Here is a 12,437-nt window from a genome sequence, read left to right as displayed (position 1 = left end):
TGCTTTATTATTTTTATTATTTCAGAGACTTATAATTTGTACATTTTAGTTTGAAAGATGTTGGGTGTATGATTTTGCCACAGAACTCAAATGAGAAGCTTAATAAATTAATATGGATTTTAAATTATTAGTTTCTTACCTCAGTGCTGCTAGCTCCCCACACACATTTAGTCTGAATGAGTTAGCTTCCTCTACCTGCTTATAATATACAAAGACAACTCTTTTAGGGAAAAAGGAATGCCTTTGTAACTTCTGGTCTCTTTGATTTTTGGCTTATAGTGGATTTTCCTCCTCTAATACACCTGTTCTGCTCTGATACTTTCAATTTTAGAAGACCACATAGCTCTAGTCCAAAAGTAATTATTTTGCATTTGACTACTGTTTGTAGTTTCCCTACTTTCACTTAGTAAGTATCTATTGTTTTCCCTTTGACAGAATGTCCTTCTGGACCAATACAGCCTAGGAAATGTGGGTTACCAGACTAGATAGGCTAATGGGCTGATCCAGCTCAACAGTTCCTGTTTGATTGCTTAGAAATCTATGTTTTTTTCCATTACTGCAATTACAATACTGTAAACAGTATTTAGGTATGCCTGATCAAGCTTTCCTTGCCTTCCAGCATAAATCAGAACTTGTAGGAAGTAAATTGTCTGCATTATTGCAAAGCTTTCTCTGCTTCTTGGGTGAAGGAGTCCCAGTGTGTCCATTCAACACTGGAGGAAGCTGACAAGTTCTAGGTCTAAAACTTGCTTCCCTCCCCAGCTCCTTGGTGGAACTATCCTAGAAATGGGATATGTGGGGAAAAAAATGGGTAGATGTGACTACAGGAAATGGCATATAGTTTATTTATTTGCACTTTTTTTCTTTTTTTAAATGCGTGGTTCTGGTTCTTTAATATGTTTTACAGGAAGGGGTGACTGCATTGGCAGCGATCTGTAGACCTCGGTGGAGGGCTTAGAAAGAGCTGAGATTTAATGCCAAAGGAAGGTTAAGAACAGTGCAAATGTGTTTAACTTGTGGTCTGTATAATTCATGCTGGGCCAGGATGAGGTGTTCTTTCTTAAAAAAAAATAAATATATATATAATCACCTAAAGTGCATGTACAAACCTAATAAAATATTTCAAGAGCACAAGGACCATTTGCCTTCATCTATATCTTTAAATCCCTCAGTGAGGTGACTCAGTTACTTCCTTCCTAAAAGTAGTTTTAAAAAATAAACTATAGTTTTCTACAATGAAGGTCCACTGAATCAAGGATAGGAAGCTTGTTGGAGTGTGTGTGTATGTGTATATATGTACATATGTATATTGTCCCCCTAACCCTGCCATTTGGGGAAAAAAATATCCAGTTCTTTTTTCACTTTGTTTCTTAGTCTAAAATAGAAAATATAACAGCTTTATTATCAACACTTTTGCAATATAAGACTGTAACTAGTAAGACATTGTACTAATAAGACACTGCAAATTTTCAGCTCCCTGCTGGTGGGTGTAAAGTTTTCATTGGTTTTGTCAGAAAAAATTCTGCCACTGACTTGTGGGTGGAAGGTACAAAATTCATCTTGGCAAAAGAGAATATTTATTTACTGCTTCTGTGGTTATAATTTATAAGTTTCGTCTGCAAGCAAATGCAAAATATACTCTGTATTTTTGTGTGATGTTTTGCATTCCTGATAAGTGAAGTTTTTTTAAACATTTGTCAGTATGGTTTGGAATTATCATATACCAGTAATTACTATGGATGATTAAAATGTTGAGGAAAAACCTCCTTAGCATATTCCAGACTTCATGTACACATAGATCTCTAAGACGGTGAGTTGTGTAGTGCATTTTAATCATATTGTAGTGGCTTTCTATAATACAAAACTATTTCCATTGAAGTCTGAAATGAATCTGACATGACCAAGAGTCAACATGATAATATATTCTTGGTATCCTTTACATGCTGATAACAGTTCAGCTGCACTAAACGGTTTTGTCAAGTTATGTTCGTTTTCTATAGGTGTTAATATATCTGGCAATTAGAGTTCAAATTGTTACTCTTAAACTAGTGTTGAATCTGGGTCGGAGAGAACTCTAAATTGAGCAATTTCACCAACTGTTGCAGGATGCTGTAGCAAACCTTCGAGCTAAATAAACTATGCTCCTCTGTGTTGAGAGTTGTAATTTAAGAAGAGGCAGGCAGGCTGCAGCTACTTGTCTTCCTCCTGGGAAAAGATGGAAATATGTTATAGCCTGATATTGCTCTAACTTTAAAAGTTGAAGTAGAGAGAGGGTAGCCTAAAAGGACTGGTTTGTCTCCCATTTCCTTCCCCTTGTATATCGAGTCAAATCCTTACCAAGTTTTTTATTGTCCTGCTTTCATGAGATTTAGCACAAATTCATTTTTCCTGGGTATCTTCATAGTTTGAAGACAAGTGTAAAGCAGCAGTTCTCTGTCAGGGAGAGATGTTCCTCTGGCTGCACATTAAAGAAACACCAGTGGTCACACTGGGTGTTCTCACACAAACAAACCAGATTATTTTAGTCAATGTTGCTACTTTGAGAGGGAGTGGTATTTGGTTAAAGAGCTGGTGGCTGGATAAGCTCTTGCAGGAACACTCATTTGGCTTTGACATCTCAGTCTTAGATCTATAAGGAGATGCATTTGAGCCCCAGAGTCTGCTTTTCTGTTTCTTTCAAGGTGCAAGTCAAACAATGAGATCTCCGCAGAAGAGCAGAGTGAGAGCTGCACTTTTTTCCATTTCTTCTTTGCATGACCATTATGTTATTTTTTAATTTTCAGAGTCTCACAGTACCAAACTGCAAGATAGCCATGATGCATACTTATTTAGTACAACACTTTCTTTAAACTTGTTTCATTAAATGTTTTTTGTAACCTACTTCTGTAATCATGTGAAGCATGTAAGAATGATGTATACAGCATTCCATGGCAATCTGTGCATGAGGTTATGCTGAAGACTGGCCAGTAGTGCTGCTTTATTGAAACTTCTTGCTACAACAGCTGCTTTCATTCAGGCCAAATGATGGACAATCAAATGCCTTCCAGTTTCATGATCAGCAGCCCAAGACAGTACTTGAGGATCAAACTGTGTGTAGCACAGGCTAGTGAATGGCTTTGTAAGGTTGAAGGCTCTTGGGTCCCTGAATGCAAATCAATGGGCAAAGGAACAATTTCATTATCTCTGTGCATGCGGGAGGAGAGAGGAGCAGTAGAAATATGCAAGTGTATTGGAGTATCTGCAGATGCCAAAGACTAAGTTGCATGGCAGCAATTATAGCAATTTCGATCTTTACACGCAGTCACTGCCACTGGTGACTGGAAATGTAGGCAAGGGTCTGCTGAATGCTGTTTCGCCGTTGTTATCCTTGCTAACTCAAGCACTTCTGTTTACCACCCCAGATCACAATGTAAAAATACTTGGCAAAACAGAGAGAGAATGTCACTAGGAATCCAAGCTCAGGAGTAAAATATTGCCACAATATTTAAGAAAAGCCCACAGGAAGATTTTGTGTAGGACAGTGAAAAGGTTCTTGAAAGTGCAGGGAAAGGGACTATTTCCTTCTGTCTGCTTTCCTGCTGTGCATGTATTCAGGGATTTATGTTAATAGATGAGATTTGCAAGAAAGGCATTCCTGGTTCCACCCCTGATTTCTCCTTCTAAGAGAAGTAGTCCCCAGAACCCTGCAAAATGCTGGGGGTGAGGGGCAAGACCAATCTTCATTCTCTCACTAGTGTTCTGGCGCAGACGTTTTGGTCAACATCAACATTGTGATGCCAGTGGTATGGGAGTTCCCATGACAAACATGCTCGTCTCTAACCCTGAACAGCAGGGTTAATCCAACCCTTCAGGGTTAATTAAGAGGTAATTGCATGGGCCTCAATTAATCCCTGTTTTAACTCAGTTGCATTTGATGGAAGGGCACTAGAGATTAATTTGGCCTAGTGCCTCATCAAATTCATTAATTTCATTAAATGTGAAAAAATATTTTAAGTGTGAGGTGACAGCTGTGACTCTTCTGCCCTCTGATGGGGTCTAGCAGCACCAGACGAGAGCTTAAATACTTGTCATAAGGCTATAGCTACCCCTATGTTGGCTGATGTAGAGAACTGCTGACTCTTCTCAGTGACTATAGAAAATCTTGTAAGCTAGTGGTAAATGTTAAGGATCTGGTCTGGCAGAGGAGTCAGGACTTCTTGAACCCCTGGTGATTTTGATGAGAATGGCAAATGCTTTTTCTCCTTCTCTGAATCAGGCCTTTGACTATTCGCACAAGAGCATGCATTCGCAGGGTGATATGTCACGCAACATACTCTGCTTAGTCTTAATTAAGGTTATGACTGAGAGGGTGCTGAAATGTTTTGTCATTATTCTGCAGATTAATGAAATCTTGCTAATGAGATTTGACTCCAACATCTCCTGTAACAGTAAATGTAGAGCTAGATGAAGAATTCACATGCATTAAATGGCTCAGCACTGGAAGTATGACTAGAGCAACCTGGTGTCAGTCTCTATAGATCATTATTCAACACTCAGAAGTAAATACCTGGCTGAAGGTGACAGGAGGCCTCAGACAGGAGGCAGGTTGCTAGATTTTCACTATTTGCTTTGGCTGGTTTCACCTCTACAAGCCCTGATATTACCCAACACCTGCACGTGCCATAAAATACTCTGGTTTCACTGACTTTCTGTTAACTATGCTCCAAACCACAAAATCTGTGTGCGCTCTAGCTACAGTATATACTCAGTATGGAAGCTGACTCAACTTCTGCCACAGTATACTGTACCAGGCAGCTCTCAAGTGATGCTGCTGCAATTTATCACCATAAACTGTTTCATATTGGAACAAACAATACTCATGAGGCAATCTGGATTCAAATTAATTCAAAAGCACCATAACTGAAAAGTGAGCAGTCTCTTTGTGTTGTTTCTTTTAACAAGATTTTATGATATGACTAGACTACAAATAGCTCTATTCATGATAAACTGGCAACTTTGCAAATTGTATATGCTAAAAGCTATTTGTTGTACAAGCTGTTCTGAAGAAAAATCTTAAACGAAATCTTCTCTGCCAGGGGCATGTGAGGCATCAATTGCATGGGTGCTGCCACAGGTGTCCTGTTTCAGGAGCCCCATGGCTATGGGGTTGGTGGTGAGAAAAGAGAATCTGGTCCAAAAACCTTTAATTGCTTAAAGTCAGTCACTGAAGGACACTAGAGAAGTGGGCAGGTCCATTTGGCAACAGTTTACCAGTCTGGTGAGAAAACATGTAAGGTTGAAGGAAAAATAAGAGGTGCAACAATTACTTTTGGTCCAAAATATTTGCATCTGTATGCTTTCCCTTTGAAGGCATAGCGATACAATCTTCCTCTAAAATACCCGAGAAACACCTCCACTTTAATGTCCACTATGACTGCTGCTATTATTTTTCAGAGATGTGATGTGTTTTCAGCATAAGCCCAGGACACAGTTATGCCTGGACTTCCTTTTTAAGGATGGGTGAGCTAGTGGAAGAGACCTAATATATTTCTGTTCACATCAGTAAATACCTCAATCAGTGTAATTGATGGTATGGTATGGAACAAGCCATTAATGATCTTCCTTGTAGACATTATTACAGGAAATTACATTTGTATTTGGAGACATATATTTCTCAAGTATTTGTACAGTGAACTCAAATACTGAATAACACATCCTACTATGCAGCCAAATGTTTTTGCCATCAGAGAGGGAGCCTAAATTATCCCTCAAGAATAAGTTCTATAGGATATATAAAGAAGTTGACTGTGACCTGTTGATAAAGTTTTACTAGTAGCTACAGGAGTATCTCCAGAGCCAAGAAAATGAATTACAGTTATGTTTTAATGCACGTATTGCATCATTTCAATTTCTACCTCCAAGTAAAATTATGCCTCTGGCAAAACCAATGGTGTTTATTCTGGGCCTTTCTTTTCACATTATTTATGCTTTAATAATAAATATTGTAAGTACATTGGAGGTTAAAAGCTATCTGAAGAGCAATGAGAAGCTCTTGAAAGGTCTTAAAGAGAATTTGGTTCTGAATATGAAATAATTTATGGGCTAAAATTTCTATTGCACGTATGAGTTACACCTACAAAACAACAGTATATGTGAAGGCAGAGTATAAGACGTAAAACCAGAAATCAGAAAGCTGTTGGAGACGGGGTATTAGGCATCTAAAATTGAAACCTCAAAACTTTCTTGGCTGCCAGCTAACTCCAGAATGACCTTGATCGGAGGTAGATTGTGTCAACAAAGATTTGAGGCACATTACGTTCTGCTTCCGAGTAGCCACAGAAGTTGCTTGCTTTTGGTAGGCATAAACATCATTGCGCCCTGCAGAAATCCACAAAATGGGCCGTTTTGAGAGAGGAGCTGGGTGTAATGAGTGTTTTATGGATGCTTCTAGTACAGCAAGCTCTCGGTCAGATGCCAAGATGGTACATGTCTTATTTTCAAATGGATGTGGAGGAGTTGGCATAGATGCCTTCTCTGGTAATCCAATAAATCAGTGTTTAGAACACATGTCCAGAACATGGGAGCTGGAGGTTTGTCACTTTTGCAGCAGGGGGTCAAATCTGTATCTCTCATAAAAAATCGCCTAATTATTGGGATAAACAGTTTAGTGAAATGGAGAGACTCTCTGCCCCTACTGTTTTGTGCTTCTACCTGTGAAAGATCTGAGCAGCCAGAGGTCCTTGCCCTGAGGCTTAATAAGCTCTCACTCAGGGACTGATTCCTGTAAGGAAACCATTCCCTGGCAGAGAAATTGAAGTGCAACGTGTTCCTCCAGACAAGTTGGTCGTGCTTGTTTGGGGCTGTCTCTCTCCATACTAGCAAGCCTCGAAGCACTCTGTGCAACATGGGGCAGCTTCAGCAGAATGCAGCTGCCAGCAGTGGGATGGGCGATTGCTTTCCCTCTATGGAAAGGAAATGAAACCTTGGTTTGCTGCCTCCCATGTTCGTGCTGTGCTCACTGAGCTGCTGCATAAAATACTTGTAATCTGAAAGAGGGAAAAACAGCTATGCTCCACTTCTATTTTCTTTTAAGGTGCCCTCCATCTAACAGAGCAGGGCTTGGGCTATAACACCCAAGTGTAATTCCTGAAGAGGATCTGTTGAGCTTTCAGAAGTCTGACTGCAGTCCCAGATTAAAAATATGGGAAAGGATGAAACTCCCTTCAGAACAGAATATGTTCTGGGGAGGAAGAGCTGATATAGAGTAGGTCTCATACTACACCTTTACATATACTGTTATTTGATAAGGGCAAAAAGGTGAGAACCTTTACAGCCATACTTTCTCTTCCCTCCTCTCTTCCAGCCTGAAGTCAGTAGGGTCTTACAAATGGGGAGGCAAGGTGGGGTGCAGAGATGTTTGAGTTGTAGATGGCATGGTGAGGAGAGTCAAATGTGTTGCAAGAGTTAGCAGGATGACTGGTGTGGCTCATGGAAACAGAGACAGCCAGTACGTGTCCTGAGTGGTAGCTTTTTGGTCCACATTGTAGGCAGCTGTGTGGCTGTGGATGGGTGATAACATAAGAATTTCAGTGGGACAGAAGAACACTGGCCCTGCCCATAAATTTCATGTTCATCTTGCAGCTTGCTTAGATGCATTTGGAAATCTCAGTCTAAATTTGTACTTACTGTATGGATTACAATAAAGAAAAAAAAAAAAGGGTATTCATTAAAGACTAAAATTGAAACAACTTAGCTGGGATCAAATTCAATTCCTCAACTTGGTTTACCAGTATATGCTGTGCACTTCATCTGTATGTAGTATGATTGTAATTATGATATCTTTGTTAGTCTAACTCCCAAGAACAAAAAAATGCTTAGACATTAGCTGGCTATCTTCCTGATTTTTAAAGCCAAATGTCTAATTAAAACGCTTCTGTTTCTTACATTTATTTTCAGTTCTAGAGAGTGAAAGACAAGAAATCTCAGCACAGCTGTGGCTCTTTTATAAACTTTAGCTTATTAGAGCTTTTGGGTCAAATTCTCTGGTGGTGTAAGTCTGCCGACTTAATTTTCTGCTAGTGTAACTTCAGATATTTATATAAATCTCTGTACATCTGTCTACATGTGTGTTCCTATGTATATACCAAACCCGTAGCTGATATAAATCACTGTAGTTCTTTTGGCTTCTGTGAAACTATACTGATTTCTTACCAGCTGGGTATCCGGTCCACAGCATCTGGTTTTCCTTTTCCCTCCCTTAATAGCACTGATGAATCAGAATTCCTTAAGGAGGATAATACTAAACATAATTAGACAGGATATGTTCAAGAAGAAAATTTAATTTGAAGAGGTTTGCACAGAATTTTTATTGGCCTCAGGTGGGATGCTGGGACTTTATCTTAATGAATCCTTTCTACAGATCCATTTCAAAAACTGCATTATGCTATTATGTGATGGAGTGTACTCTAATGATGCATTGCACATATGTTTATTCAGTTGAATTTTAAAGTTCTTCTATAGCTTGGTATAATTATTCTGGGCTGCAAAAAAAGAAGTGTAATAACATAAGCTGAATTTTTAAAATATCTATACACAGAGAATCTTATTTAATCTTTGGCACCTACATATGTTTAATAAAGTCCTGTTAGTAAACCAAACATGAGACTATGGATTGAAGTTATCCTCACAACTGATTTGCTGGGTAAGCCATGAGCCTTTTGTTTTTTATTGTGTCCCTCAGTCGCTCACAATTCAAATACTGATATTTTATTATTGTGTAATATTTTGTACTTTTAAAATCATATCTGGGTGTTACCTTTTTATCGTGAATGTGTAAGCACAATACATTCTGGGATTATTTAGATAAATCCAAATCAATTTTGTAAAGATGTTCAAGCTACTAGGTGAATTACCTTCCACTCTTCCTGATTCCATATCCATTTGCCTTTTATCTTCAGAAAAGCTTGATGATGTTTATTGTTAATAATAACAGGCCACATCTAGCTGTCATTTACAATGGTATAATTGTATGCTAATTAGGATGAAATGTTTGGGGGACTTGTATCAGAAATGGTTACAGAAATAAATCACTTGATGTGTAGTATTGCAAGCTCTGCTAAAGACATTAAGAAGAGCAAATGGAAAGAGGTGGAGAGAGGCAAACTGATAAATGATTTGGTAGCCCTCTCTCTGGTGGAGTTTTTCTGAGAAAAATGGGGTAGAGCATTCCTGCTTGCAGCTCTGGCCCTGGTCTTGTTCAACTTGGCACACAAGGAATTGTGCAAATGGTCGTGTGGGTCCTTTTTGAGGCCAGCATCATAGGGGAAAGGCAAATATAAGACAGATTACTTCTGAGCACCCAGAATAGGGATAAGAATTAGTGGAGCTGCTGGGTCTGTTTCTCTTCTTCTATAATTGTATTCAGAATGATGGAGTCTTAACAAGGAAGCATTGGAGCTATTGTACAAAAGCAAGCCACAAGCTTCCTCTGTCCTGGCACTGCAAAATGAGATTTACAGGTGATAAAACCAGTGTCCCTGCTATTTGTTTGCTGTCTAATTACTGTTAGTTTAAGGGGTGCTATTTTTTTTTTTTTTTGGTAGTTTCTGTGTTAATACTTCTTGAATAAACTTGCAAATCTACTTTCTCTCTGTGCATAAGACATCCTATCTAGCTGGTGATTGAGTTCTTGATGAATCTAGCATTATAGTGAAAAAGTACTTTGCAGCCATTAGGTATTCAGAACGTGCAATCAGACATCAAAATATATCTATTCAAAACAGGTAATAAAGTTTGCAGAGCCCTGCTGAACACCACAGACAAACAAAAAAGTAACCTGTACTGATGCCTGTGGATTTATGGTTTGTTTAAAAAAAAAAAAAAAAAGGAAATAATAATGAGGTATACTGTATTTGAGAAATTAATCTTTTAGTAGGTCTTCTGAGGAAGGTTCAGGACAGGATTTTAAGCTCCAACAGATGATTGCTCCTTCCCCAGAATCAGGTGCTCAGAAAGCATCTGTCAAGGTTCTAACATGGGAGTTAATCACCAGTTTGCAACATGTTTTATAACAGCTCGGAGCACCTTTTTCTATGAGTCTGAGTGATGAATGAGTGCACTGCATACTCTGACTCCATGTCTTCTCTTTAATCTAATTAACAACTGTTTTTCTAGCTTGGGTCCAACTGCGTTGCAATCTGATCATGATGATGAGAGAAGTTCTATGCCTGTACGGACAGATCTAATGTAGTTAGACGGCAAAAATAAATAGTTCACCCAGCAGATGTTGCTTTATGTTGCAAGGCTGTTCCTTGATTTACATACAGGTGAAAGATCTAATCTCCATTTGCCTCCTTTTCCAAGTGTTTTCACCTTTGCAGACTTGGAAATGTTAGAACGTTAAAACTAGGAAGGAGCTTGGGCCCCTGCTGTTTAGGGAAGGAGTCTTAATTTGAGTGGGAAGAGGAGAAAGAACATTGCATCCAGAAAGAGATTAGGTCCTTCTCACATGGCCTTTTTTCATCATTATGAGCACTTCCTAGAGTGTATGTCTGGCTTCAGTGAGGCAAAGTCAGTGCTAGCCTGAATAGCCTACCTTCCTGCTGCTTTTAGTATCCTTCAGGATGGGAGTGGAGGGAATTTGTTTCAATAAAATGAAAACTAAAACTCTGAAATGTGCTGTGGCAATAAGTAAATCCATATTCTTACCATTAGATATCATACGTTGAAAAGATGACAAAGATACTGGCACAGAAACAAGTTTTGAGAGTTCTTAGTATTTCAGTCAATGGAAATGTCCCCTGTGTCTGTGTTGGTTCTCTGTTACTGAGAAGCATCTACCCAGAAGCTGGAAAGCTTCCCAAGACTTGCAAAGATGTAAATAAAATCTAGGCAGGGAGCTTACTTCTCACTAGGATGAGAAATTTCTGTGTATCTTTATTTTCTTTTGTCCTGTTACAAGAGCGAATACTACAATGGTGCTCAGTGTTTATCAGGGGGCTATGACTCCAGGGGCTGTGCTGCAGATATTCACACCTTGAACTGCAGGCATATAATATGAGTTTAAGTAACTGTACCTTGGGTGGGACTGTGGATTCTAGAGTAACTGGTTTAAGAATAGATCTATTCCCTGTGATTCTAAGGGGGTCAGGAGATGGGGACTTGTGAACAGCTGAGGCCCCCAAACTGAGTTGTGTGCATCTTCACCTGACTTCTTCCTCTCTCCTGCTCTTTCTATAAGAAACTGTAAATTTAATGTAAATGGCACCTTCTTTTCTTTCTTTTCCACCCCAATCAATGTTTCACTTTTAATAATCTGACATGTCCTGGTGAAGGAGCTCTATTAGAAAGTGTGTAGCATCTCCAACAGCAGCATTTCATGCTAAAATGAAGAAACGCGTTGTGTTAATCCTTAAGGCTAATTGATCCAGCATTACAGGAGTTAAACATCATTTTTAGGAAATAGATTTAAATCAGAAGTCATGGATTAAAATAGACTCTGCTCTTTGTACGGCTTCTGTCTAAAGTGCTCCAGACTTTCTTTGTTTGAAGAATTCCTATAGACAAGGGGATTGTAGTCAGAAATGTTAGAAATACAAGTAAAGTGGCAACTTATGGAAAGCAGAGGTGTCTGTAAATTGTTCCTGACTGGAGCAGAATTCTTCTGAAAAAAATGGTCACCTCTCCACTTTATAATTAGAGAATTAAATCTGATTAACGGCATTCGTGTCACCTGAATAGCATGGCTTGTGTTTAGGAAGTGTGTGCAAACCCTGCAAAGTCTATCTGGTAGCACTAATTTAGGAGGGTAAATTTATCCATGTGGTGGAACTGAGGTGAGTTTAGCTTACTGTATTTGTCATGAGTGTTTAAGATATCTTATTTATATTTCCTTTTCTTTCAAATTCTCTTTTTTGTTGACAAAGTATAAAAAGATTTCTAAGTGTGTTTCCATTTAGTAACCTTGACTTTCTATGCCACATAGAAGACACTGGTCTGATTAGCTTATTAAAACACAAATTGCTTAACAAAGCATTTACTAATGTTATTTGTTGTAATTAAGTCCTGAAATAAGATTCTAAATGGGACTCGAGTCCATCTGCTGGGACAGTTTGTGTTGGTTTTTTTTCTTGTTTGGGAAGAACAGGTCAGCTCCTAATGCTCTTATTTAGAGACATCAGTGTGACTACTTTCATGGGGAAAAAAAAAAAAAAATTCTGAGTATATACGCTGTAAGTTCAGTTTCATAGCAAATAACTTTGTTGTAGTTTGAGCTGTAAGAGACATGAAACCCCAAGTAGAATGGGTTAAGATGACATTTTCCTTAGAAAATGCCTATCCACCAAAACTGAAAGTGTCATCATAACCTGCTGGTTTTTATTAAAATTTTTATTGGGGAAGTTCTGGGTTTTGGCTGCTAGATCAGAGTCAGTTGCTACAATAGAGCCCTGTTGTAGCTT

This window comes from Athene noctua, chromosome 2 (assembly GCF_965140245.1).
Source record: "Athene noctua chromosome 2, bAthNoc1.hap1.1, whole genome shotgun sequence".
Taxonomy (NCBI): Eukaryota; Metazoa; Chordata; class Aves; order Strigiformes; family Strigidae; genus Athene; species Athene noctua.
The sequence above is the reverse complement of the archived record's forward strand: the minus strand, read 5'-3'. Positions refer to the sequence as shown.